The following is a 27,690-nucleotide window of genomic DNA, read 5'->3' as shown; positions in this document are numbered from 1 at the left end:
GGGACGCGCCGCCGACTCGTGTGGGACCCTCCGCTCCGGCCGGCCGCCCGCCGGGCCGTGCGCCGCTCCTCCCGCCGGCAGCCGAGCCGCCCGCGCGCCGGTGAGTGGCCTGGGGCCGGGGCCCCGGCAGGGTCGGGCCCGGGAAGGGGCGGGGGCCGGGCGGCGGGGCCGTCACCCGGAGCCGGGCCGAGGGGGTGCGCGTGCCCGCGCGCGCGGCCGCGGCTCGGCGGGGGACAGCGGGCGGGGGCGTACGCGGGAGGTCGGGGCGCCAGTGAACCGGCGAGTCTCAGCGTGTCGGCGGCCGTGCGTCCGAGCGTGCGTGGGCGGCGTGTGTCTGTGTGTCCCCCGGGGTGTGCGCCCGAGTGTGTGCGTGCCGTGGCGGGCACGGTGCGTGTGCACGTCGGAGGGTCTGGGTTGCGTGGTTTGCGGTGCATGAGTGCGGGGGACCCGGGCATGGCTCCCTTGGAGCCATTTATTGTTTACTGTTTGCCAGGGAGTGTGCCAAGCGCTTCACGTGGGATCCCATTTTTGTGAAGGAGTTGTGTGGGTTCAGGGAGTATGTGTGCGCACGTGGGTGAGTGTTCACAAGTGTTTTCTGTGTGCATTGGTGAGCCTTCGAGGACAAAAGTGAACGAATACGAAAGAGTATTTTGTGTCCAGGAGTGTGTGAGCGTGTTTATAATGGAGGCTGAGGGTCCCCCCTTGCACCCATCAGGCATCTTGATGGCCCGGATGCCAGGGAGCCCATGGAGAGAAGCAGGCCGGGGGTGGGCACCCGGTCGGTGCTGGGCCTTGTGTGCTGACTGAGAGCAGAGGTCAGACCCGCAGAGCCAGGCTGGGCCTGGCAGAGGGGGAGGCCTCCGAGCCAGGCCTTGATGGGGCCCACTGGCAGGACCCTGCGTCCGGCTCCAGGATGCTCAGGCTGGGCTGGGGCTTTGGTGGGCCTGGCAGAGCTGCTTGGCCTGGTACTAGAGGACTGGTGTTCAGTTCTTCCTAAATACCCCTCTGGGTCTCTTGGCTTTGTTCTCACCCCTCTCTGACCCTGGCAGATTATAACTTTACCCCCCCCCCCAGGCCTGGGTGGGGGGGGGTGGCTTGGTCCTGACCCTGGGAAGGCCAGGGGCCCCAGGACACTTGTCTGTGTATCTCAGGGTCTCTCTCTCTCTGCCCGCTCTGCTAAGTAGATAGAAATTCATCTGATATATTCATTTGTTAAGCCTGGGCTCCAAGCATGAGCCCCCAAGACAGTAACAAATTGATCACAGCAGGCTTGGGACACTGGGTTCCAAGGTCTGTCCTGCAGCTTTGATGGACGGTTTTTGGGGGGCTTTATAAATGTTCAAAATCTCTGCCGTCAAAAGTGCTACTTGCTTTAAGGCCAACTTTAGAAACACTGAGCTCCGTCGTTCCCCCTGAGTTTTCAAAACTCAGCTTGCCTTTCTGAGGGGAAAATGTCGTGCACAGGCAAATCTTGGAGGCACATTTAAAAATCGTGGTGTTAATGGAAGAAGAATTTCATTGAAAAGGATGCAGAGCCGGCTGGAAGCGCCTGTTCCCAATGTAGCAGCTTACGGAGTGAACTTTGGACGTCTTCTTTTAGCAAATGAAACCTGGAAGAAACAAAAAAGATCCACATTTTTTTTTTCTTTTTTGTCCTAAAAAAATGAGAGAGAAAAAAACACCTTCTGGGTTTGCTGGAAATGCTGCCTCTCCTTCTCCCCTCAAGGCCAGGCCCTCCCTCCATCCCCCACCCCCAAATAAAATATGCCTGTGGGGAGCTGTAGATGAGTCACTCCCTGGCAGAGAGCCCCACGGGCAAACATTTGGGAAGGTTCTTGCCTAACTTCCCAGAAGAAAAGGCCCAGGATTTAAAATGGTCCCTGTGGTTTGTCAGCCTCTGCAGTCCCGTCTGCTTCGGAAATGACTAAAAAGTAGTTTCTGTCTTCAGAAAATAAAGTCTCAGACTGAAGCAGTGGCCCAGGTTGGTCTGGGCTTTGGGCCATTCAGATTGTTCAGGTTTCAAGAATCGAAGCTCCAGCTTTGCCAGGTGGCATTTCCAGTGGCCCTGAGCAAGGAGGGAGCAGGGAAAGGGGACGGGAAGGCATGTTTAGGGAGCACCTACTGTGCAGAGAGACAGAGAGGTCCAGTCCCAGTCCTGGGACTGCGGAGAGGAGGTTGAGGCAGAATCCTGTCACCTGCTTGACTTCAAGCCTGTCCTCTGCATGGGGGCGTGACACTTGTCTTCTGAAGGTGCACAGACGGGGTGCTCCGTGCTTTCACACACATCTACTCCTTTAATCTTCTTCATGAGGCAGGGGGTTGTCATCTCCATTTTACAGATGACATAACTGAGGCTCAGAGAGATGAAATTCCAGGCATAGCTTTGTGAAAGTAGCACCACAGCCAATGGCCACCATTTATCGAGGGCATACTGTGTGCCAGGCACAGTACCTAAAGCTTTAAGGGCCTTAATTCACTCAGTCCACTCAGCAACAGGCAGACGGGAACTCTCCTGATGCCCATTTTACAGGTGAGGAAACTGGGGACATGGAGAGATGAAATCATGTGCTGGGGATCACGGACTGCTGTGCAGTTGACCCTGGGGTTGAACTCAGACTTGTCTGAGCGGAGCCCGTAGTCTTCCCGCTGGACCTGGAAAGTCACGGTCACTGTATTCCGGGTCCTTGTGCGGCTGGGTTCCTCGCCAGGCTCCCGGTTTCTGGGAGAGGCCTTCTTGAAGGTGCTGCCCTCCTTCCTTGTCCACTCCTGTGGAAGACCCACGCCCAGGGCCAGGACTGTCCGACAGAAAGGGTTCGCAGTTCACTTTTTTTTCTTCCTCATGAAGTGCCAAAGATTGGTTTCAGAAAGGAAGTGTCAAAACAATTGTCAAAAAAAGAAGAATATCCCCTTCCTCTTCTCAGGTCAGACCAAGCAAGGGAGTTAGAGGGGGGAGAGTGGAAGACCCTGGTGAGTCATCCAAGATGAAACGCGGGTTGGCATCTCCAGGCTCGTGTGCGGAGGAAGGCTGCTGGGGCATTGCCCTCAGGAAGAGCCTAGTGTGTTCTGACCCCTGGTGATGGCGACATACCTCCAGGGCCCTGACTCCCCGTTGTGAATATCTGACAACAGGATCATTTCTACATAGGCTTTTTGTCCCTTGCCCTTTTAGCCCCATGCCTGTCTCTCTGACTCGTTCATTTCTGTTCTTATCATGGGTTTCTACAACGGTTCTTAAAAGGAACGTAATGTGTGAGGACCTAGTGTGTGACCTGGGGTGCGGTTTGGGGGTGTGCGTTGCCCCTGCAAGGGTCCTTTGATGTTGGAAGGAAAAGGTATTTCTTCTCCCTTCCGAGTATGCTCTGCGGATTGATGAACATTTGCGAATTGCTTTGAGATGCGTTAATTTAAGGTGTGAAATAATAGATCTTGTGTGAAGGCTCAACCACATTTCTGGCATTGATGGATTTCTCTCCCGTCTGGCCTGTGATTTGGGGAGGTAAAAATAGTCCTTGTTTCTCCATTTTTATCTTTATTTATTTATTTATTTATTTATTTTTGCTGATGTCATTCTTCGGAAGTGGTGTGCACATAACCACGGACCTTTCCTTGGCTATCACTTTGGATGGTTGCCAGAATGCTGGCGACCAGAACGTGCAGCTTTAGGGAGCAGGGGTGCTCCTGGAGTATGTGTGGGGAGGTCATCTGGGGTGCTCTCTCCCTGGGTGTCTGTGAAATTGCTTCAAAACGAGTGGGTGGTTGATGACCAGGATTGGTCAAAGATCCTCAGGGGATTTTTTTGGTATTTGGCCATCTTATATCTGACTCTTGCTTGGGTAGTGACAAGATGGCCTTTGGGGAAAATCTTTATTTTTTATTTTTATTTTTTTTAGCCATTTATTTATTTATTTATTTTAAGTAGCCCATTGCCCACTGTGGGGCTTGAACTCATGACCCCGAGATCAAGAGTCAGATGCTCCACCGACTGAGCCAGCCGGGTGCCCCGAAAATGTTTTATTTTATAAAAAGAAAAAATCAGGTCAGTTAGTGGCTTCACCCATTCCTGTCTGAGCTGGGTGACATACTCACAGCCCCTTCCTCTGGCCCAAACTGAATTAAAGCAACAGCCTTCTCAGACTCTGCTTCCAGACAGGAGCGGACATTGGGGCAAATCAGTTGGTGGTGTAATTTCCTGTGACGTTCAATTTGGGAACTTGACCGTGGAGTGTGATCTAGCATTTTGACATCTGTCCTTCTAACAGACTTGCTTGTGTGGAAGCAGACCCACATACACAGCCTCTGCTGTGTTCTCTCCAGTTCTGGATTTTTCCACAGATGACTACTGCTCGGGTGGTCTGGTGGCAAAAGCCTGGTCTTCTGGCCAGGCCTCTTGGCATTCACCAGCGGGATCACCGCACCCCAAACCCAACCGGCCGCTTTGGCTGGGCTCTGGGGGACAGATGAGTGAGGGGCCTGCAGAACTGAAAGGTGATGCAGCCGGGATCTGAATGCATTCAGTTCCAAGGGCCTTGATCCACATGGAGCCTTTCTTTCTTTCTCCTCGACATCTGCGTGATGGTGACCTCATAGAAAAGAAAAAGGGGCTTTATGTAGGAATTCCATAGAGTGTGAAGGAATTTCTGCGAGGGAAGGGGGAGGGAAGCTGCCGTTGAGAGCCTGCCGCCCTGCATTTCCTCGAGTTGTTTAAGCCTCACACTTCAAAATTAGGCTGGGGGAGGGGCAGTGCTTGATCTTGGCGAACGGAGCTGGCCTCTTAGAGGAGAACTCCCCAAAGTCCCCAAGTTGTAGTTGAGGGAACGGGGTGAGTCCCTCGCTGCAGGTGAGTGGCAGCGTTGGAATTTGTCCACGACCCCTCTCCCCAGGCCGGCCCTCTCTTGTTCCTTGTTGTCCCCAAAGTCTTTGAAACTGGGAGTTGTCAGGACGAGATCTGCAAAGGGGCAGCAGTTACCCTGCAAATGACCTTCAGCTCTGTTGAGTCCACGCTGCCCCTGAGAAATCCAGTAGGCTCACCATCCAGAGAAGAGCCACACGCCCATTTTACAGAATGGAAACTGAGGCCCAAGGAGGGGAAGGCTCCAACCCACATTCACATTAAGAACTTGAGCTTTGGCACCAAATGGAGGGAGGTGGGGCGTCCCGAGCAAGTCATTCACCTCTCCGAGCCTCAGTTTCCCCATCTGGAAAACAGACAATATTAGGACCTCAAATGTGTGAGGGAAGAACTACAGGAGATAATGGATATAAAACCCTCCGCACATGGGTCGCACCCCGGAAGTGCTTGATGCTCACTGCCTGAGATTTTATGGGAGGTGAAGAAAGTGTGTGATGATTAAGGACCTGCCCAGGGTCACCAGGCCGGGAAGGTTCTTTCCCTGTCGAGAGCATTTTCAGTGTCCCTGTGTACTGAGGCCCGAATTGGGCCGAAAGCAGGGTCAGGATCTCTTCCAGGTGCCACTGAAGCGCTGCCCTGTGATCATGACCCTCAAAATAGCCCGGGGAAGAGACATGGCAGTTTGGTAAAACGAGGCGGGCCTTAAGTCAGGGCGCTCTGGGCGGCTCAGGAAAATGTTTGGAAGTCAGTATTTTGTGCTCCCCTCCACCCGCGCCCCACGAGGCTCGGAAAGGGAGCCTTCTAAGGTTTTGACGCCTCCTCTTGGAGTTGGAGGGTCTCGGGAGGCCCAGAGAGCGGTGACAGCCACAGTGTGTTATTAAGCAAGGCAGATGTTTCGTTAATTATTTACACAGCGTCGGGGGGGGGGGCCCCATCAGAGGTCTGGGCTGACAGAAGCGGCTGTTGCAGACCTGGGCCTGGGGGCAGGTAGTTCTGCGTGAAAAGCGAGCAAGCAGAATCCTCCTGGAGGGTCTGCACAGCGAGGCCTGGGGGCATCCCTGCACGTTTGTGTGGGGTTCTGGCCGGCTGGCTTGTTGTCCCTGAGGGAGAGGCGAGGTCCCACGGAAGCGGCTGCCCTTCCGGAGGCCACTTCTGTGGGCATTTGGCCAGCTCTTCCCACCTGAGACCCCACCATGGTGCGTGTGGTGAGTGGGGAGCATCAGCAGGCACTGGAGCCACCTTTGAATCCAGCGCCTCTACTCCCTCACCTGGAAAATGGGCCACTAGCCCCAGGCTCGAGGCCCTTGATTCTTGGACACTATTTGGGGGCTGGGGTGATTCACCTCAGAAACCCAACTTTAGGACTAGAATCGTCAAAAGGAAGGGGCCTGGGATGAGAGCATTCCCTGGAAGGTCACCGAGGGTGAGGGATGCTAGCTGGGGGCTGGGCAGACCTAACCCTATCTTGCCACAGCACTAACCCTGTTATGTGTTTTCTGGAAGGAGGGTTTGCATGGGAGTCATTTTAAGAAAAGTTTCTTATATGAAATATCCATAATCTGTAAGTCTGTGGAGACAGAAAGCAGGTTGGTGGTTAACAGGGGCTGAGGGAGGAGGCATGAGGAGCAACCGCTCAATGGGTGTGGGGTTTCCTTTGGAGTGATGAAAATGTTTCGGGACCAGAGAGGTGGTGAATGTGCTAAACGACACTGAGTTGTGCACTTTAAAATGGTTAGTTTTAGGTCATGTGGAAAATTTTTTACAAGGTTCTGATCTTCAAAATACAGGCACGAAAGCCTCTCATTTTACAGATGGGGAGACTGAGGCCCAGGGAGGTAGTGACCAGCTTCCAAGGTTGTGGCTGATCAGAACACTTCCCCACCTGTCAGGCCAAGGCTCTGGTCATGGTGCGTGGGCCTGGGCCGTGTGCAAAGAGTCCGATGCAGAAACGCAGACCCGTCCACAGTTGTGTAGGTGGAGTGGACTCGTTTGGTTAACCAGATCCGCCTGCGCCGGCTGATATGCGGCCGTCCGTTCACTCATTTGTTGGAGAAATACCTCCCAGCGTTGTGGGTCAGGTGTTATTCTGGGAGCTGGCCCGGAGACCCTCGCACAGCCCCACCCCGCACCTCTAACCACCTGGTGAGGACAGGAGTTGTGTCATGAACCCCTGTGGGTGCTTGCAGTTGGCATCTCCTGGTACTCACTCCCTGGGGTAGCAGGAGGGCTTTCCAGGAGGGAGGGGCCTCTGAGCAGGCTGGGTGTTGGGAGGTCTGGAGGTCCGAGAGGGCTGGGGTGAAGGGCCGGTGGACCGCAGGGTGAGTGGGTGGGTGGGTGGGGCTGCGGGATGAGGAGTTGGGGGCGAGAATGGGGTCCTAGGCTGTGGGCAGCCCCCCAGCAGTGTGAAGCCAGAAACTTCTGCCCCTTCCTCAGTTTTTGACCCCTTCGGTGGATTCTTTGTACCAGGCACCTACTGTATGTTACATTCCGTTCTAACCCTTCCCGTGGATTAGCTCCCTTCATCCTCCTGGCAATTCTCCGATGCAGGTATCATTATGCCCATTTTACGGACAAAGAAACAGACACAGAGACTCTAGGATGTATGGTACTTAATTAATTGCCGCAGCATTGGGGTCTGGTCCATAGGGTCAGAGGACAGAGGCTGCCATCTGGAAATGCCTGTCGTATGGGCTGTGAGTTGGTGCCCAGGCGCAGGGCCTGGGAGAGGGTCTCCCAGGCAGCTAGAAGGAACAGGCCCTACCAAGGAGCAAATGGTGGGTGAAGAGGCTGCCCAGGCCTGTGGGGATCTGGGGGAGATTTGGTCTTTCTTGCAAGAGCAGAGGGGCTCCTGCTACCTCTGCACCCCACTTCTAAACCATCTTTCTCTTGCTCACTCCGCTCCAGCCATGTGGCCTCCTTACTGTTCCTCAAGCATATACTCCCCACTGTCCCCTCTTCCTGAAATCCTTTTCCCCCCAGGGTTCCCATGACTTGCCCCCAGCCTTCATTCAGGACGCCACAAAAGTCACTTCTCCAAAGAGGCCCTGTTATCCCCATCCTATTGAAATCTGTCCCTCACTCCTTCACTCCCCATTCCCTGACTTGGCCTCACTTTTCTTCAGGACCCTTCCCCCTTCCTGATTCCCTATGTTGTCTCCCTCCCGGACTAGAACGTAAGCTCCGTGAGGATGAGATTTGGTCCGCGGACTGCCACTGGGTCCCCGGTGCCCAGCACGGTGCCTGGCACATAGTAGGTGCTTAGTTAATACTTACTGAATGAACGGAAAGTTTCAAGTGGGCAAGTGGCAGGATCCTTGAGGAATGTTTATGTGGACTTACTGAATTTGTTAGCAAACTTTGCCCGTCCCAGTGGGCAGTGAAAGGCTGAGTTGTGCCCAACTGACCCGCCTCTGTCCAGGGAAGGTTTCTTAGATAAAGGCTCAAATTATTCCAAGGGAGGAGCTTACACTTATAGAAGGGCTTATACCTGCGAGCGTTATCAAGGTCTCTTCCTTTGCTTCTTTCCTGCGGAGGGGGCTCCTGATGCCTGTAAAGCGGTGGCTTTGGGTTGGAATGGGTGGGTGCATGTCTTCAAGCTACACTTTCTGTCAAGTATACTATTTTTTTAGAGGGCGAATCTTTTGAGGGTTGCTTAGGGAAAGGGAGGTGTTTAACTCTCCCAAGTGACTCCAGAGACTACCCCGCCCAGAAGATGGGGAGTTGTGGGTTGAAAGGGGCAGGTATTCCCTAGCTGGTGTGGCCTTGGCGGGCCTCCAGGGGGGTGGGTGCCCAGACGGCAGGACCATTGAGGACCACATGGCAGACAGACAGGGAGCCAGGGACAGGGAGCCCACCCATACGTTTGGCGGGTCCTGCGGAGTCCAGCCGGAATTAGTTACACCAGGATCTCAAGTGTGGACTTGGTGTGCCTGAGTCAGTGTGTGTGCATTTCCTTTGTTCATCTCCCCCAAGAATTTTAGCGGCTTTTTGTGTTTGTTTTAAATGCCAGCCTTCTCAGCTCACCCAAGAGGAAATGAGGACTGGATATTTGCCCCTGCAGAGGCTGAGGACAAGGATGAGGGCTGCCCACTCTTGATGGTGACAGCACAGCATTTGGGAACTATGCAAAGAACATACTTTTACTCCAAGCTAACAACTTTTGTTTGCACATGCTTTTATGACATCCCAGGCCTTCAGATATCACCCATCTATCGGTTAGGCACGTGATGACCACAATTTCCAAACTCTCAAAAGGGCAGTGGTCTGTAAAAGCATTTTAGTGACATTTGGGGACAGGAGAGGCTGTTTGGAAGATGCTTGTTTGGTTGCTAGTATGTACGAAGTTCCTGGATGCTCGAATGGCTTATGGGCGGCATCTTTGAAATTGCGCAGTGTTGAAAATTCTGGGACATATGGTCACTGTGATGTGCTAATGTTAGCAATCGAGATATTTAATTACCCAGAAAAACCCCTTTGCCTATCCACTACGGGTTACTGGAGAGCCTTTATTTCTCAGGAGGAAGGTCTCACACTGTGTAATCTGGACCAGCAGACAGGGAGTCATTATCCCTCATTAATTTATTAGCTAATTAAGTGATTTATCTGGTCACGCATTTATTCCTCCCATTGCTGTTCACTGGCAACATTTGCTGGGTCCTTCTCTGTGCCTGGACTGGTGCTGGACACTGGGGATGGAATGAAACAGAAGAGCAGGTATTACTGAATCCCCACTGGGTGCCAGCCCATCGGGTGGTGCCGTGGGCTACAGGTGAATTCATTTCCCTGTGCACGTTTACTGAGCACCTACTATGCGCAGGCCCATGGAGATGCCAAATGAAAATGACACAGTACTTGTGGTTTGAACTCTCACTGCATTTTGATGGCGTCTTTTGGTCCCGGCCCTCTGCATGCTGTGGCAAACCCAGCCAGCCACCGTTCACGGGCCCTGGAATGAACCAGAAACAATCCAGATGCCCCAGGAACCGACGTGAGAACAAGGCATCCCCTTCACACGTTGCGTCTCAGCTCCGCGTCTTGCCACCACCCAGCATTTTGAGACAGAATGTGAGATCTCGTGGTTGGCTAAATACATAAATATTTTATGTTTCGATATTCTGAAAGCGAAGCCCAAATGCGCAGAACTGCAGCACATCAGTGCTATAGATCATATGTTATAATAATCTGATGACATGTTGTTTAAATATTTATGGACTGATGCGCCATGACAATGGGGGGAGAGAGTAGTCTTGGAGGAGAGTCGGGGCAGATGCTGGAAAGGAGGGAGCAGACCCACGCGATCCTGGGAAGTGCCACACGACACTCAGGTTTTGGATTTGAGGTTTTGGGGTTACAGGACAATAGCAACAGGCCGTGCCCTTGACCAATGTCATTTCATCTAATCCTCACATCCACCCTGCGAGGATGCGACTCTTAATGATCCCAAGTGACAGAGGGGACACTGAGGCCCAGGGCAGGTCAGATCTGCCCTAGACCCCACAGCTGGGGTGGCCCAGGGTCAAACCTGGGTTGGCTGCAGCCTGAGCTCGTATTCACTGTGTGTTCTGCTCGATCCGTGACCAGTCCTATTGGAAAAGTTGCTGCCACCACCTGGTACTAACTGGACTTTGTAAATCACAGAAAGAAAGGCGGCATCTGTGAAATGTCGGGCAGGCATAGAAACCACAGGAATAAGTCTCTAACCCAGGACCGCGCCACATGCCTGGCACGTGGTGGGGGCTCTGGAAGTGGCACTTCCGCCCCTCGGCCATTCTTTTTGCTGCTGGTTTTGTGGTCGTTCGGGGAGCTGTCTGCAGATAGTCCCTGAGTTAGTGCCTGGGGCCCCGGCCTTTCCGGGCGCCTTCCCTCCTCCCTGCCGTGTGACACCGCAGAGCTCAGACATGGTAGCCCCCCAGCCTCCGACAGCCCTGCAAGGAAGCCCCCGTGTCTCCGCCTCACAGATGAGGGGCTCCTGCCGACTCCCACTCCCTCCGCGCGGGGAGCCGTTCCTTCCACGCCCTCCCGGAGGCTCTGCTGGGTCAGCCTCCCCCCACTGGCCGTGCCGCCACCGCCGTCAGTCCTGCCTGTTTCATCACTGCTCAGTGTCCCACCGATCGGCACGTCCCCAGCACCAGGAATGGGGCCTGGTCCACGAGATGACAATAAATGAGCAGCGGTAGGGATTCAAAAAAGAAGCTCCGTGGACAGGGGTGAGGGGAGGGCTGAGTTCTGAGAAGGTTTTCGACCAGTGACCGTCTCAGACCACATGGTGCCTTCTCGTTCTGCAGAGGCCTAGGGATGTCCCCTGGGGCCTCCAAGCCAGGGGATGGGGGTCAGAAGGTCATATGAACAGAAAGTAGGGCCGGCTACGTGATTTGTGCGGCGCCGCACAAAATAAAAATGCAGGTCCCCTTGTTTAAAAAGAGGAAAAAAGCTTTTTCCTTTGCCATCTCTTTCTACCTGTCATGGTGGCTTTTCTTAGCGAGTGAATGCCATGCTGCCTTGGGCACAGGGACACTCACGGGGCGAGTACAGACCTGCGCAGTTACCCTGTGGCGCACTTGTCCCCGTGAGTGTACCCAGGCCCCTGCCAAGGGTGGAGGATGGCAGGGGTCACTGGGGTAGGAGGTCAGAAACAGGACCACTCATGAGCTCAGGCTCCAAGCGCCCCGCACATGCATCATCGTCCCACCGGCCTTCACTAAGACGGCACAAATTCAAAGATGAAGTGAAGGCTTTAAGACAGTGGACACAGAGGGGCGCCTGGGTGGCTCAGATGGTTAAGCGTCTGCCTTCGGCTCAGGTCATGATCCCAGGGTCCTGGGATCAAGTCCCGCATCGGGCTCCCTGCTCCTTGGGAGCCTGCTTCTCCCTCTGCCTCTCTCTCTCTCTGTCTCTCATGAATAAATAAATAAAATCTAAAAAAAAAAAAAAAAAGACAGTGGACACAGAGCATGAAGCCCCAAGCACTGGGGGCAGGGCAGGGCGAGACGAAACCGCACTGGTCACATGCCCGTGAAGCTGGCCCTGATTAGGGCTGTAGGCTCTTCCCACCAGTGCGCACGTTGCAGAGAGCTTGGGGCCAGATCTTACTTGGAGGAAAAGTTCCCCTGTGAGGTACTCCCTGCAGACCACCAGCCTGGGCTGTGAATGCTGTCTGGTCTCCCTCCTCACCCCGGGCCTCTCTTGTCAAGGACACACCGTGGACGTGGGTCTCCTTGGAAATGCCCCCCGCCCCCCGATTTCATTCTTCACGTTGTTGCCTGATGTTATTGCGACAGACCAATCCCTCTGACTTCTTGTCCTTGGGTGACTAGGGTCAGAAATCAAATGATGAGGTTGCTCACCCACCCACTCGGGAAGAACGCTAAGCAGGTGGTGCCCTGGGGATCAGAGAGGGCGGGGAGCTCAGATTCCATGAGCTTCCCACGCTGTCCCTAGCTCTGAACCGGGGCCGGGGTTGCGGGGGGTGGGCTGGCAGCCACAGGATGCGGACATCTGGTTACTCTGGAAAACATGAATGAGGGAGACTCAGGAAAGTTAACTATTATTTAGGACCTACTGTGTGCCAGCGATGTGGCCAAGTGCTTTATCCGGGTTGCCTTCGTCAGTCCCCACAACAACTTTGGACTGGCCCCATTTTTCAGATGAGGATAACTGAGGTTCAGAGATTGAAGCCACCAGCCCAAAGCCATAAGCCACATGGTTTGGAAACTGAAGTTTGAACCCAGGCCTCGCCCAAAGCCAGTGCTGGGGCCACTGCCTGGCTGAGTCTTCTGACTCTATCCGTTGCACGTGAGCGGGGACAGGACAGGAGCCAGACCTTAGCCGCTGCTGCTTGTCGGCCCCTGCCTCGGAGCAAACACCCTCCTTGGCAGGGAGCAGGTCCCGAGGCTCCAGCTGCAGCTCCCCCCTCCCCCTCCCCCTCCCCAGACCAGCCAGCCCTGTGGCCCTTCTCAGACCGAGATATGGAGGGAGGAGGTGGTGGGTTAACCTGGACACCCTGCATGCCAGCCACGCCCCTTACCTTCTGCTCATCGCTCTCCTCGGCTTGTTGCTTCCCACGGGGGGCCTCAGTTTTCTCCCTTGCAAAGCGAGGGGGAAGTCTCAGTTCCTGTCTCTGGGGGAGTTTTCATGACCCGGTGAGGGAAGCACGTGCTTAGCAGCCATTCAGCAATAGGTGCTTGTTATTGTACTGACAATTAACGACACCGGGTGGGGTGAGGACTGCAGCTTGGCGGCACCTGTGACCCTCAGGTGCTCCTCTCCGCACGCAGCCCAGAGCTGCCCCCTAGGACTCTTCCCTTGCTTGCTTTGTTTGGTCCTTCATTGATCCAGCACAGCCAGGCACGGTTCTAAGAGGCATAATGAACAGAAGAGGCAAAACGGAGCTGGCCTTCTGGCTGGGGAGAGCCGGCATAAACAAGACAGGAGTAAAGTATGTCCAGTGTTACTGGTCCGAGTGTTGCAGACAAACGCAAGGGACTTGGGTGTGGGGCTCCCTCCTGGGGTGATATTCCCACAGCCTCCTGAGAGTTCACACAATGCCTGTTCTAGATCCCAGCTCCCCCGGTGGCACCGTGGGGCTTGCTTTGCCTCAACTGTCTCTGACAAAGTGGTTTTCCCAGCTGGAATGTGGGAATCTTCCCTCAGGCTCCCCCAAGACTTTGAACTGCTCCTTCTCAGGGCCAACCTGGGCAGGTCCTGGCCACGTATTCTTGCACTGACTCCACCTGGTGACCCTGTGAAGCAGGTTCTTTAGTCCCATTTTACAGACAAGGAAAGCGAGGCTGAGTGAAGCTGAGTCGGTGGCCCAAGGGCACACAGTGGGTCTGTGACTGAGTCAGGATTCGAACCCAGGCCTGGGGCTCCCAGAGCACACACACCCTAAACCATTCTGTCCTAGTGTGGATGGATGTTTTTGTGTTTCCAGGCATCAAAAGAAGGCATTCTGCTTCTGTTCTGCTCAAAGGAGCAGATGCTCAGCAAGCATCTACTATGTGTCTGGGCAGTGCTGGGCGCTGCAGGAGGGTGCGGTGGAGAGGAATGCTCAGATTGGTCTGGAGGTCTTTCCTTCAGGGCTGTGAGCAGGTAAGGTTAGCTCCATGGTAGGGATGAGGACGCTGAGGCCCAGAGAGTTTCCACAGCTTGCAAGGTCACACAGCCTGGACAGCCTGTCATCAACCACGGCTATCTCAGGCCAGCTTCACCGTCCACCCTCATTTTGTCCTTGGATCATCCGAAGCCCAAAGAACAATTCAGTGGCTCGACTCCAGATTGGAGAGGGGGGGAGCCTTTTGCGTAATTTTGGAAACGGACGCCCTTTCCACAGTGAAATTGCTTTTGAGATGCCCCTGATTCTCGGCGGTGAGGGCCTGTGGGCATGGGACTGGGGAAGGGACTGGCCAAGGGTTCCTCCCCGGACTGACACCCAGGCGATAGGGTTTCCTGACATGGGGGGCGGGGAGGTGCGGCGCAGACAAGCTGTTTAAAAGAAAATGTTTCCAGAGCTGTCCCATCCCACCATCAGCAAGCAGTCCTTCAGCAGCAAGGAAACCGCATGTTCCTTGTTCACAAAATGGTGAGCGGGCCATCAGACCTATTTATTTAAACCCAGAGTTGACGAGGCTAAAGACTTCAGCTCTGAGCGGGCACGCTGCCTCGCTGTAGCAGGGTAGCCTAATCTTCAGGGTTTTCTTCCCATTTACGGGTTTTTGTTGTTGCTGTATATTTGTAAAATGAGGCTTCTGCTGGCAAAAGCAGGTTTTAGCGAGCGCGGCAGCTCTTTCAAGACCTAATAAGGCCCCAAAGGAGGATGTGTTCCGGCAACACTTTCCTTCCCCCGACCCGGGGCGGCCCGATTCGGCTTGCCTCCTGCACTTTGGGCACCGCGGACCATCCGTCTTGCTTCCCATTAACAGAATTACCGCCATCACTTCTGCAAGGACGAGATGGGCCCCTTGGAACTGCCTTGGGGACAGAGGCAGGAGAGGTTGCCGCGCAGTTTTGCTTAGAGGGGAAAGGAAAGAAAAAGAGAAAAACCAAACTCTCACAAATGGATGGTTCTTTGGGTCTGAAGGGCCTGGGCCCCGGAGGAAAGGGGCCTCGGGGCGGGTCCAGCCCTGCTTCCTGCTCACAGTCCCAGGCGGGAAGTGCCTGACGCCTCTCACAGGAGAGCGGACCACACAGGCGATGGGGCCTGGGGTCGGCAATCTGGGATTCTAGCTGGAGACCCCCGTGTCAGGGAGCAAAGAAGGTGGGGCTGCAGGTTAGAAAGAATGTTTCTGCCTTGGCTTGAGCTGCGTCAGGATGTCCGGAGTGATTTCCTGATGGCCAACTGGGGGGTGGCGCGGGGTGGGCCCAGTCTCTCTGTCCCCATCGGTAAAGGAAGGGACCATGAGCTCTCTGCCCTTTGAGTCTCCTTGGTTGGCCCTCGATACCTGGCTTTGGGGTGAGGCCAAGGCCACAGAAGCCATAGGGTGGGCCTAACAGCAGGAGGGAAAGCAGGAAGAATCCCAAAGCAACACTGACTTCCAGCAGCGTACTGAAGCATCCCCTGACTCCCCAGTGGCCCAGTCATGGGCTGTGTTCCGAGGGGAAAGTCCTGAGTCTAGGCCTTCCACCTTGCCAAGGCTAGAGGCTCCCCACCCCATGCCCAGCACCTCCTTCACCAGCGCCAGTTCTCTTAATAGGGTTATTCTTTGTATAGAATTATCCGCTATCTTTTTAAAAGCCGCTCCTCCTCTTATTGCTATGAGTACTTTTTCATCAGAGTGTCCATCAGGGGTTTACACACGCTAGCATCAGCTGGGCTTCACCTTGAGGCAGCTCCGTTTTATAAGTGAATCCCAGGCTCAGAGAAGTAAAATGACTTATCCAGGGTCATACAGCAACGCTTTGAACCCAGATCCATCTCCCCTGAAAGCCCCTGCACTGGTACCTGTAAGGATCTGCAGGAGAGAGCCAGGTGGAGAGGGCGTGCTGGGTGGAGCACTGGGAGGTGAGCAGCAGGAGTTGCAGGACCCCACAAGAGGCCCTCTGGAGCTGATGTGGTCGGTGACAGGTGTCACCTGGGATTGGGGTCAGGCAGGTAAGGTGGCCTTGGATACTGAGCTCTGGGAGTGATGACTTGATCTGGAAGCTTTGAAGTCTGATACGGGAGGGGCCGTGTTTCTGGTGGCTTGTATGGAAAATGGTTTGGTGAGGGTGGTGTTGAGACTGGGAGGCTGGTGAGGAGGCAACAGTGTGGACGTGTCATGGTGTGAACTGTCTTGGAACCTCTCAGCTGCCTGAGGCCACAGTTTCACCAGAAAGGACCTTTGGCTCTACACCCCACCCCCCAACTCTCCCACCCCCGCCCTAGCCCTTCCTGCTGGGTGTCTGGTGGGAGGCACCTCACCTCTGAACCCCAGCCTCCCTCACAGCTTTCTTGTGGAAAAGCAAGGCCAACGCGCCTACGACTTGCTGGGGACAACGTGAGAATAAATGATAGAATATGTAAAGCTCGCAGCGTTGCTTTGGGAAGGGGGGGAGGGTGCCATGGATGTGTTATTTTCCCTAAATCCGATTTCTGCTTGTCATTTCTGTCCTCCCTATCAGAGAAGCTGTTTTGATTGCTGGGGACGAGAGAAGTCAGAGTTAATGGGAGTGCATCAGCCGAGGCCTGGCCTGTTCAAGGTGTCTGTCGCCAAATACCTTCATTTCCCAATTTCCAGGCCATCTCACTAATCTGCAGGAGCCCTGGTTCTAACGCACTTCCCAGGGATTGAATTGTGTTGTCACTGTGACTGAGTTCTGATTCTCCCTTGATCAACTGATTGATCGATTGAACTGGCGAAGTCAGAGGCAAAGCCGTGAAAGCGACCAGCTCTGAGTTCTAATGTATGTCTGTGTGTGTTCGGGGGTGGGCTGGGATCCGAGCTTCCCCTGCCCACCGGGAGTCGGCCCGTCTGGCAGCTGACGTTAGCCATGCAGTGAGGGGGAGGCTCACAGCCTCGGTTTTGGGGGGTGGTGGTATGGCGCCATGGGTGTGCCCCCCGGGTAAGCTGGCTGTTCCCAGGATCTGTCCAGGCCAAGTTTTCCACGGAGGCAAGATTCTCAGGAGGGTGAGCCTAGGCTAGCCCAGGAACTGCTTTGCACCCTCCCATAGAGCCAGGTGGTTCTAAAGCAGATGGGGTTCTGCCCGGCATTAACGGACTCAGCCCCCTGCCCACCACAGGGCCTAACACCTGCTGGGGATGCAGCCCGGATACTATTATGTTGAATGGACTGATAAGGGTAAGGAGAGAAATGTGTCCCATACTGGCTGGGTGACTTCACGTATCTGGGGTCTCATTTTTATCCTCACCAGAACCCATATTTCGGCTGGGGATACTGGGATTTTCAGAGAGGTGAGGACTGTGGCCAAGACATTCAGCAGAGAAGCCTTGGGGCTGGTCTGCCCATGTGTGTGACCTTCCACTCCCGTTAGAGCTCTGGGCCCTCGGCCTGGTCTTTTCTTCTAGATGCTAAGCTCCCCCAGGGCTGGACGTGGCCTGCCCAGACCAGGTCTGCACTCCTGCTCCTGCCTCAGGGCCGATCCCTCCTCTAGAGCGCCCCCCCCAACTTAGTGCTGGGCCGAGATGGGGGTGGGGGGTTCCTCCTGTGTGCTGGGCACTTGGCCTACACAACCTCATTGAACAAGCGAGCCTTTAGGTAGGTCTTCTCCCCATGTTCACATCATGAAAGCGAGGCTCAGAGAGATGAGTGACACTTGGCCGGGGTTTCCCAGCGAATAAGGGAAGGAGCCCAGATTCAAATTCAGGAAGGCCAGTCACCTGCTGGCTGGAGAGCAGGTGGCTGGGATCCGTTATCAGGGGCATGATGTTGGAGGCAGAGCTTTCCCATGCAGAAAAAGCAGGGAGTCTGCCAGGGTTGAGCGGCCCCTTGGTTCCCCAGGAAACGGGCTAGATCGGGCCCCAAACCCACTCAGTCCCCGTGCGGCCACCCCAGCCCATCTCTTTCTGGCTTCCGTTGCTCCTGGGCGGTGGGAGGACAGGAGGATCCGACTTCCTCGAGTGCCGAGCACGTGCTAAGCAGTTTGCTACACAGTCTGAACTAATTGTCGCAGTGACCGTGGGAAGCCGGATCTGCTTATCTGCACGGCCCGCTCAGCTCCATTGCCCTCCTAGCGCTTATTGCTGTCCAACGTCTGTATCCACCTCTCCACCGCTCGACACCTTTGGGGGGTGGGCAGGACCTCCCCTGCCTTGCGCCTCGGACAGCGCCTGGCTCTGTGAGCCTCTCGAGAAAGGTCTGATGACTGACGACGGGGGTGAAGAGGAAACCGAGGCAGCAGGCAGAGCCCCAGGCCCGTCCGGTGCCAGCAGGGGGCCTCGCTCACAGACCGGCTCTCAGCCCGGAGCTCCAGGTGCGCCTGTCTGTGTCCCCGAAGGTTCACACTGCCCAAAGAAACTTCTAGTCCGCGCCTGTGGCTTTGGATCAGCTCTGAAAAAGCGTGTCCTGTGACTACTCAAGGAATCTGGGCCTTTCGCCCAGAAAAGAGTGTGTTTCCTGGCTTCCTGAGAACTGGGGCCCACCCTGCCCCTGGCCTGAGTGTACAGAATGGGAGGGAGGGAGAGATGGACTCTGGCCCGGAAAGCGACAGCATCAGACCTTACCGTCCGTCTGAGGTTGGCAGCCCGGTGCCCGAGACTGTCCCGGCGAGGCCGGCCCGGCACGGCCATTAACCCTAGCGCTCCAGGCAAAAGTTTCTCCAGTGTCTGGGGCTTCCTCTGAGGGGGGATCGGCGCTCCTGAGTTACTGGAAAAGGAGCCTTCCTCATGCTCAGGCAGAGTTTTGTCGCCTGGACGGCTCTCCCAGCACACCTCACTGGTTACCACGTGGCAGACGTGGGGGTGACGCGGGGCTGACCTTCATGTGCCCAGGGCCACGGGCTTCTCGTGGGTGCGCCTGGCATCTGGCCGTTCCCTCCAAGGCCGGGCGCGGGTTTATGAGGTGTTTTTGAAGAGAGCCGGAGTCACCTGGCCCGTGATGTCTGCACATCGAGTCATTTCACGATTTGGTTTCCTTTTCAAGAGAAGGGTCTGTGTTTCTGTCTCCTTGCCCTGCTTTTCCCTTGTATTTTCTTTTCCTGGTGACCCTCCCTCATTGAGTGGCCTGGAAGGCGTCCTCCCTGGGGCGGGGAGATCACCCAGCCCTCGGAGGGGATTAGCTGCAATTACCCACAGGTTAACTAGAATAGACTGGGCACATTTCTGAGAGGGAGAAAACCTTTTTCGTACGCCTAGGAGCGTGGGGGAGGCCAGCCTCACTTCTCCTCGGCCAGGACTGGGGAAAACAAACAAACAAACAAAAAACCAAATCACCCAACAGAGCACTGTAACTTGAGTTTGCTGGTTCCCAAATGCCAGATCCAGGCCAGGCCCAGGGCTATGTGAAACCCTCACCCGTCCATGGTGAAATGAGAAAATTTAAGGACAGGCCTTTCTTACATCAGGTGTCCTCTTTTATGCAGGATGGTGATAATAGATGGAAATTTTACTGTAGATGCCAGAAAAAGTTGGCGGCCTTATATCCATCTTAGGAATTTAGGGGAAACATTACAGGCCTGTGAAATCTCCAGACCTGGGAACCGCTGGTTTACTTCCTCTGCAGCATGAGAAGCACAAGTTGAGCCTGGAGCCTTCGATGAAGCCTGCAGCGCCTGGGGAACCCGGGGCGCTGGGGGCGTGTGCGCACCGGCCACGCCCGGGGTGGGGTGGGAGCGTGTTCGTTTCCACAAACCGGGTGGTTACGACAGCGGTTTATTCTCTCACACTCCTGGAGCCACAAGTCTAAAATCAAGGTGTCGGCAGGGTCGGTTCCTTCTGGAGGCTCTGAGGGAGGGCGTGCTTCACGTCTCTTTCTTTGCTTCTGGCGGCCACCGGCAAGGCTTGGCGTCCCTCCGTTTGTAAACGCAGGACTCCAGTCTCTGCCTCTGTCATCGCACGGCCTTCTCCCCGTGTGTCTTGTCTTCTTATGAAGACACCAGTCATTAGATTCGGGTCACCCGGTGATCTCGTCTTCACTTGATTACATCTGCAGAGAGCCGATTCCCAAATAAGGCCACAATCCCAGGTTCCAAGGAGACATGAGCTTTGTGGGGACACGGGGACAGCGACCTGGGCGGGGGTTGGGGGAGAGGAGGAAGGCCTGTCTGCATCAGGCATGGCCAAGTGTTAGTACTTTGGAGTGTCTGCAGCTGTTTGAGTTAAAACAGGGTTCCCAAGAGGGACTGCTGGTGGCCGCAAGGTCCCCGCTGACATTCCTGCTGGAGGAGACAGATGCACACAAGGACCCAGGTCCAGGGTGGGAGAGCCGTCACCCCGGCCAGGGCCAGGTCGTTTGACTCAGGGGAGGTGACCTAGCCACCCTACACTCTGACTCCAGAGCCTTTGCTCTGCATCCTAGACTTGTTTCTCTCCTTTAATGCAGGTGCCAAAGATGAGGGGATCGGCCCACTTGAGCCTTTTGAAAGACAGGCCGTCAGCATTTAGTCTTTTGGTGGCACCGGCTAGGACTCCCCAGAAGCCAAAGCCCCTCAGTGCTCAACACCAGCCACCAGCCCTGGCTGTGCTCCTGCCCGGAGTGGCCCCTCCCGGTAACGACAGGGCCCCGCAGTTCTGGGCGGGACCGCGGCACAGCGTCCGCCTACTCTGTGGATAAAGGGCTGCCTTCCTGTGTGGCAGGAAGGAAGGATCTAGGCTCTTCTCTTCCTCCAGGGACCCTTATCTATTTTGGCAAAAAGGTCAGATGTTTCTGGGTTAGCATCCCAGCCCTGACACCTCCTAGCCAGTGATCTTGCTCAAGCAAGTCCCAGGGCCTCTCGGAGCCCCGCGGCTCCCCTCCTGTGAAATCCAAGTAGTGATTCTAGCCTGGAAAGATGAGGGGATGGCTGTGGGGCTTAGAGGTTGTCACGCGCTTTTGTGAATCCTTCCAGTGTGTAGCACGGAGCCTGGCGCAGAGTAGGTGCTCAATAAATACAAGCGAGATAAGAGAGAGTATCTTGGAGCCTGGAATGTAAACTTCACAGCACTCATGAGACAGGGTTCCAGCGTAGTCCCTCGAGAAGGAGGTGGAATAGGCATTTCCTTCCTTCTGTGTGTCGACAGTTACCTGAGCTGACCGGGGCAGGCGTGGGGAGGTCAAGTGCGATGCAGGTAGCTTTGGAACCGCATCTGGGACCCTGATTCCTCCCATGATGCATTCAGTAAAATTAGACCTGGGGTTGGCACCGTGGGAGGCAGAGTGGTGCGTAGAAGAACACTGGAAGGGGTGTCTGGCTTGGCAGCCCTTGCCAGCCCTGTGTGCAGACGCTCACCGCCCCTCATCGTGCTGCGAAACTCCCTCTCTGCCGTAGACCTGAGGCCGCTGCTGTCGTTTGGGCCTCTGCCCCACAAGTGATTGCTGGGTGTGCCAGCCTTCAGGCCTCTGCACCTGCTGTACCCCCTGCCTGGCGTGCCCGCGCCCTGCTCCTCTGCTCAGAGCGGCTTCCTGTTCCGAGACGGGCCAGACAGCTTACACATCGCTTTTGCTGTGTTTCCACACCCTGGGCATACAAAGCAGCGATCACACTGGGTTGTAGGTTCTGCTCTGAGACGCCTGTCTCTACACGGGGAGCCCCATTGAGGACAGAGGCTGGTCTGAGTAAGTGTTTGAAAATGGACTGAACAGACGATTGAATGTCCTTGGATGCATCACTTCTCTGCTTCGGTCCTCAGTTTCCTGTCTCTGAGCTATAGGATGTGGACCGGTGGGTTCCCTGGGGCCTTTCCGAAGTCTCTGGTGAGACATGCACTTTTAAATGAGTGGCTTCAGAGTTCGTCCTGCTCCCAGGAACAGCGCGGGAGCGTGGCAACAACAGCATACGTGTGCCAAGGGGCCACACTATGCGCAGAGCATACGCACGGAGCACAAGAAGCACAGAGCATGGGGGATTTTCTGGGTGCTTAGCGCAACGTTCCCAGTTAATGGATTCCGGTGTCTTTGAAAAGGCAGGACCGAGGCAGCCTCAGTGGTTATTTTAACTGTAGTCAGGCCAACCCTTCCCCACCTGTCCCTCTGTGGGAATTCTCCCCAGGCCGGTGGAGGGAAGAATGTGTGCACCTGCCCCCCCCGCCCCACCACACACACACACAGCTCTCTCTCTCTGCACTTTGTGTCTGGCCAGGGCTCCTCCTGAGGATGCATACAGCAGGTTCTGCTGGGGTCCATCCCCCGCTTTCTATGCTCCAGGCCGGCGCCAGATTTCAAAGCTTCCCATCTGTTATCTCCCAGCTGGGCAAACTTGCACCTCTCTGAGCCTTAGTCTCCTGATCTGCAAAATGGAGACAGTAATTCCTCGTGGGAACGAACAAGTGGACCCAAGTCTTGGGCACAGTGTGTGGCCTGGGGCAGGGGCACATGATACGGTGGCTGTTCTTCTTGGCATGAGTATTCCTTACTCTAGAGGTGGGGGCGAAACCGATCCGCAGCCTGCTTGCTTAAGCCAAAAAATGTCTGTTGCCTGAAGAATTTTGTTTTGGAAGACAGGTTTTGGGTCAGAACCTTATTCCCTCAGGAATTTCACAGCTGAGCATGCAGGCATATTTTATAAGCTTGGTGGCCACCCAAGCCTTAGAGCCTTCTACGTGGATGTTCCCAGGTCAGGCTTTTCGGGAATCTCTTACACAGCTGGGCTGCCTGTCGTGTCGGTAGCATCGTTTCCACAGAGCGGTCTCTGTCTGGCTATGAATAGATGTTTTTTCCCCTCTTTCTTGGACGCCTGCATGGCAGTCTCCCTCCTGCGGTCCCAGAGGCCGACCTGCGTGGAAAACTCCAAAATGGACATCAGAGTGGGGCCATCCACTCCTGCTCGGACTCCCGGCACCCAGAGAGGCTCAAAGAGGTGGGTCGATGGCCGCGGTGACCTGGGAGCCTCCCGAGGCCCCAGGCTGTGGCTATCAAGGCTGCTGAGCCAACAGAAGTCAGAGGTCACAGAAAAGACAACAGCGCAGTGTGGTAGCCGAGACTGAGGAGGATGGCCCAGTGTCTCCAGAAACAGGCCTGCTGGCAGCCAAGCCCCAGATGCAAAGCCCCTGAAAGTAGGATGGTCGCTGGAGATGAGCACACAGCAGGCTGGAGGGCCTTGTGGTTGGGAGTGTGGGCTCTGGAACTCACCACCTAGCTCCAGATCCCAGCCCTTCCACCAGCACAGCGGGCCTGATCTTCTTATGCCTCAGTTTCCCCCTTTTGTAAGTAGAGATGATAAAGTACTGTGAGGAATGAGATGACTGACATCACTTAAGTGCATTAGAACAAGGCTTGGCAAATAAATAAGGGTAAACTGAGGCCCAGAGAGGGCAAAGGATCTGTCTGTGGTCACCCAGCAAGTCACTGGGGCAGCCAGGCTGAAGCTCATGACTTCTAGTCTCGTGGACATGTCCCTCCTCCCCCTTCACCCTCAGTCAGACTTTTTCAACTCTGCCTTCTGCAAAGGAAATCGCGTGACCCTTCAGCCTGCAAAAATTCAGACTGCACAGAATTTTGGAAACCTCTTTGGGCTGGCTAGGGGCCTTGCTGCAATTCTGTTCGGCTGTGAGTTCTTTTTTCTCCCTTTTTTTTTTTTTTTTTCCTTTTAAAGCTCCAGAGGGTTTCTCCTTTCCTGTCTCCCCAAATAGAAAAATTAAGCTTTTGGTAAAGGAGTTTGAAGACTTAGATCCCTACTGTGTGTCCCTGAACCAACCCGCTCCCCCCTCCCCGGCCTCAGTTTCCCCATCTGTGAAATGGAAAAGTTCCCTCCCTTGACAGGTGGACGGCCCCCACCTGTCAGCCTGTGAGGGCTCCAGGGACAAGCGAGCCAGGAGGTGCCACCCTGGTGCCACCAGGTTGACAGTCGTGTGAGCACTGACTAAGCAAAAGCTGGTGACGCATCCTTCTAGGAAATGAGGTGAAATCCACCAGAAATGCCACCCACTTCCGCCCATCTCCTAGTTTCGAAGGTTACTTGAATCATCTGAGTTGCTTGCGTTTTCTCACTCTCCTATTTCAGCAAAGTGCTCCCCAGCCCCTCTGGGCTGAGCCCATGGTGGCCAGGAGCATCCCATCTGTGGGCCTCCAGGGTGTCAGAACTGAGGGGCTTGGTGGCTTCCTGATCTCTGCTGGGGACCCCAGCCACGGGCCCTGGATGCCACCAGCCTAGGGTCAGCCCTCTGAACTTAACTCTCCTCATCTGTGAAATGGGTGGATGAGCCCTGCCCAGCAGGGTGAGATAGCAAGCCCAGTATAGCTGGATCGGGGTCCTGCCCCTTCTCATTCCCCTCGTCCTTCCCATCCACAAGGTGCTGGCTTACCTGGGACCCAGCTGGGGCACGGGGGGTGTTGATATGCCTGAGTCCTCTCTGGCTGTGGACAACAGAGGGATACTTGGCCAAGCCAGGAAGCCCGGAGACAGATGCTGGCCCATGAGGACCAACAGTATGCTTACTACAGCCCTCCCAGCCTTTTGAGGGGAAGCCTGGGGCCCAGAAGGGGAGGGCCTGGAGCAAGGAGGCTGTGGCACCAGGACTACCAGCCAGGCTGCTAGACTGGATGATGTTGCCTCACCCCCTAGTCCTCCTGTCCTCTATGTGTGTGCTCACTCTGAGGTCAGCCTGGCACCATGAGGGGCCCAGTCCGCCTGGGCCTGGGAATTCAGAGATGGGTGCCATGGTGGGCCTAGAGCAGGAGGTAAGGGATTCAGGGCTGAGCCCTACCTTGCTAGCCCCTGACAGGGGCCTTGGATAAGTAATGCCCACCCTGAGACCCCATCTCAAAAATGCTGCTCTGCCCGCGCCTGAAAGTTGTCATGTGGCTTCATGAGATCGTATAGGTCTAAACCCCTCTACAGACATTCAAGAACTGTCCAGATGGGAAGAACTTGGTATTTGTCACCTGCTGGGACATTTATGTGTTCCTTTCTCTCAGATAGTGTCAGGCACAGAGTAGGTGTTGGCCCATGCGAGCCGGGGCCCGGGGGGGGGGGCGCGGGGGCAAGTGAGTGTTGAATGAGTAGGTGACAAAAGTTAGTATTTGTGAAGCACCTGATGCATATCAAGCCCCACACAGGGAATTTTCCGTAAGGTGCTCTGAGCCTCACAATGGCCTTGGGAATTTAGGTATGTCCCCATTTTACAGATAAGAAAACCGAGGCTCAAAATGTGAACTTACCTAAGGTCACATGGCCAGTGGTTGAGGAAGTTAGGATTCACACCTGACTCTCATGTTCACGTGTCCCCCAGTGGCCCACTGGGTCCCCCCTCCCCGGGGATGCTGGTAAGTCTTTAACAAACGGTTCCCTGGGAGGAGGTGGAGGGAGGGACTTGTCCAAAGCCCTGACTTGTAGTATTTGCCAAATTCCATGGTGTAAATCTTCCTCCCGTTTTTTGATTTCAAGCAACCAAAGTGATACCAACTGTCTCACAAAATCCCTGAGAATGTAGTAAGCGGCCCTCTGAGCCAGTAACGGCTCCCGTGCAGCGCCCCCACCCCCTCACCTCCCCCCCACCCCACACCCGCACCCCCACCCGCCGCCAACCCTTTGCAAGCCCAAGGCTAACGCCGTGGCCCCGGCCCGGGACAGCAGACTGGAACCAGGCAAATGGCTTGGTGGGGAAACGTGTGCCTCCGGACACATCCCCAGCCCTGTCCCCCTGGCGTCCCTGGAGCGTTCTTGGGTTCTCCGTGTCACACAGAGACTTGGGCAGGACGGATGAGACCTGCAGATACCCATGCGGTACGGCGCCTGGAAGATTAAGGCCTGCCAGTCCCACCGTGTGCAATATTCCTGCCAGGCCTGGAGCGGAGCCCTGTAAACGCCGGGATATAACGGACAATAAAAGTCGCCGGAAAATAGCCTCCTAGGACCGCTGGCGTCCCTGCCACACGCAGCCTGCTGGAACCACGAGCCCTGTGATCATGAGGCACGATCGTCACGTAAATATATAGGGTCTCTCGCCAGCCGCGGGCCAAGATTTATTTTATTGAGACAGCTGGGGGAGGGGGACGGCTCAGGTTCATCGTCCTGGTGACTTGGTGAAATGCTTTGCCATCACTTCCCAGCTTCTGAGAGAATGCAGCGGAGGCCAGTGTGGCCTCTCCCACCCTTCTGAAAGGGGGGATCCCCCAGAGGCCATGGGTGCCTCCCTGCCACATCGACGGGCCCAAGGGCCTGGTTGGCCCTGAGACGGGGGTCCCCCGGCCTTATTGTGAACAGTCGGTCTGTAGAGTGGGCTGCCAGAAATAGTTGCTGTTGAATGAGCACTGTTTTTACGATGATAATGGTAATCATTGAGCTCTTGTGTGTACCTGGGTCCTGATAGTCCTGGGCTGGTATTTTGCCTGCAAGTCCCCGCCTAACAATCCTAAGAGGCGGGTCCTACCTGGCCCCCTGTTTACAGAAGAGGGAACAGCAAAGAGGTGACTTCGGGACTGGCCTGAGCTCATGTGGTCCGGCAGAGGCAATGCAGGACTTGAACTTTGGGCTCTCTCCAGAGCCTGTGCTGGGCTGCTTCCACCTCCGTACTGCCTGGCCGTCTGGTCCCAGGGGGACCCGGAGCCACCACCTCCCCGAAGCCCCCTTGATTAACTCAATTTAGAAGCAATGGCACCTTCTGTGATTTTGCAACACAGAGAAGCACTTTGCTCTGGTCCCCCCTCCTCCACCACATGTGCTTTTTCCCCGAGGGCAGGAACCCGGTATGTGCACTGCAGAGGATGTCCAGGTGAGCGAGGACTCGGGCCTGTGTTTTCATCCAGGGGCCGCCTTCCTCCAGCTGGGACTCCTCCAGCAAGTCACAGGCCTCTGAGCCTCAGTCTCCTCAACTGTCAGATGGACGCACTGTCTGCCTCGCAGTGTTGCTTGATGAGTGCCCAAGCTGCCAACACTCCTGAGGGATCTGGCCCAGGCCCCGGCACGTAGGGGGTACTCTCTGCGGGACCCCCACACACATACGTCGCCTCGGCGGTTCCTGTCTGGGAGCCGGGGAGGCCTCTGAGCCACGCCCCCATGTGCTGTGGCTTGTTGTGAAGGGGGCGGGCGGTGTTCAGGGGGCTTCTGAAAGTCTTCTAAAGCCAGACAGAGTGTCCCCTCTGTAATTCTAGACCCAGAAGATCTGGTTTTCTTCCCAGGAATGTGCACATGATTAGATACGGGATCCCTGAGCTCAGCTGCGGGGCACCAACAAGTTCTCCGTCAGTCTCCTACAAAAGGTCAGCGCAGAAAGAGCCGCCCTCCCCGCCCCCGGACTGTGGTGCCGACCCACTATGCTGTAGGTGGGGAAACTGAGGTCCAGACACGCGCTCTGATTTCCCCAGGGTCACGCGGTCCTGTGAGAGTCCCTGAGGGGCCCTGAGGACCTCCCCCCCACCCCCAGCCACCACACCACCCGCCACAGCTCAGAGCAGAAATCCTGCAGCAGTTACAAGTGGCCTTGCACTTCCCAGGCCCTGCTTGGGTCCGTGAGGGTCCTGAGGGGACACAGCGCAGGAAGATACAGGCACCGCCCTGGTGGGGGCCCCAGAAGCTGTGCTTGCCTGCTGGCCAGTCACTCTGCTCCAGGGGGCAGGACTGGCTGCAGAAGTGGAGCTCGGCCTTGTGGACATGGTGCTGGAGGCGCGTGCTGGTTCAGGAGGCCCCAAGGGCCCTGCAGCGGACGGAGGGGTGGGGATGCCTGTCCGTGGCCCTCTGCACCACTCTGCCCTCTTGTCCACGTCCGGGGCAGACAGCCGGGCAGTGACCGGGAGTGCTGGAGGGCGTGGAGGCTGACCAGAGCCGACTTAGACTTCTG

General features: G+C 55.6%; 1 protein-coding gene across 1 annotated transcript in view; it reads left to right on the top strand.

The window, feature by feature from the left end:
• Positions 1-79: 79 nt before the first annotated feature.
• The window catches only part of NEK6 (NIMA related kinase 6), an 84,585-nt gene continuing 56,974 nt past the window's right edge, over positions 80-27,690 (top strand). Inside the window, exon 1 of the mRNA XM_035015833.1 lies at positions 80-100. The gene's annotated coding sequence lies outside the window, so the exon portion shown is untranslated. The remainder of the gene's footprint in view (positions 101-27,690) is intronic.

The sequence above is a fragment of the Mirounga leonina genome, unplaced genomic scaffold, assembly GCF_011800145.1.
Source record: "Mirounga leonina isolate KUSES-001 unplaced genomic scaffold, KU_Mleo_1.0 Mir_170, whole genome shotgun sequence".
Taxonomy (NCBI): Eukaryota; Metazoa; Chordata; class Mammalia; order Carnivora; family Phocidae; genus Mirounga; species Mirounga leonina.
Note: the sequence above shows the minus strand (reverse complement) of the source record. Positions and strands in the feature narration are given on the sequence as shown.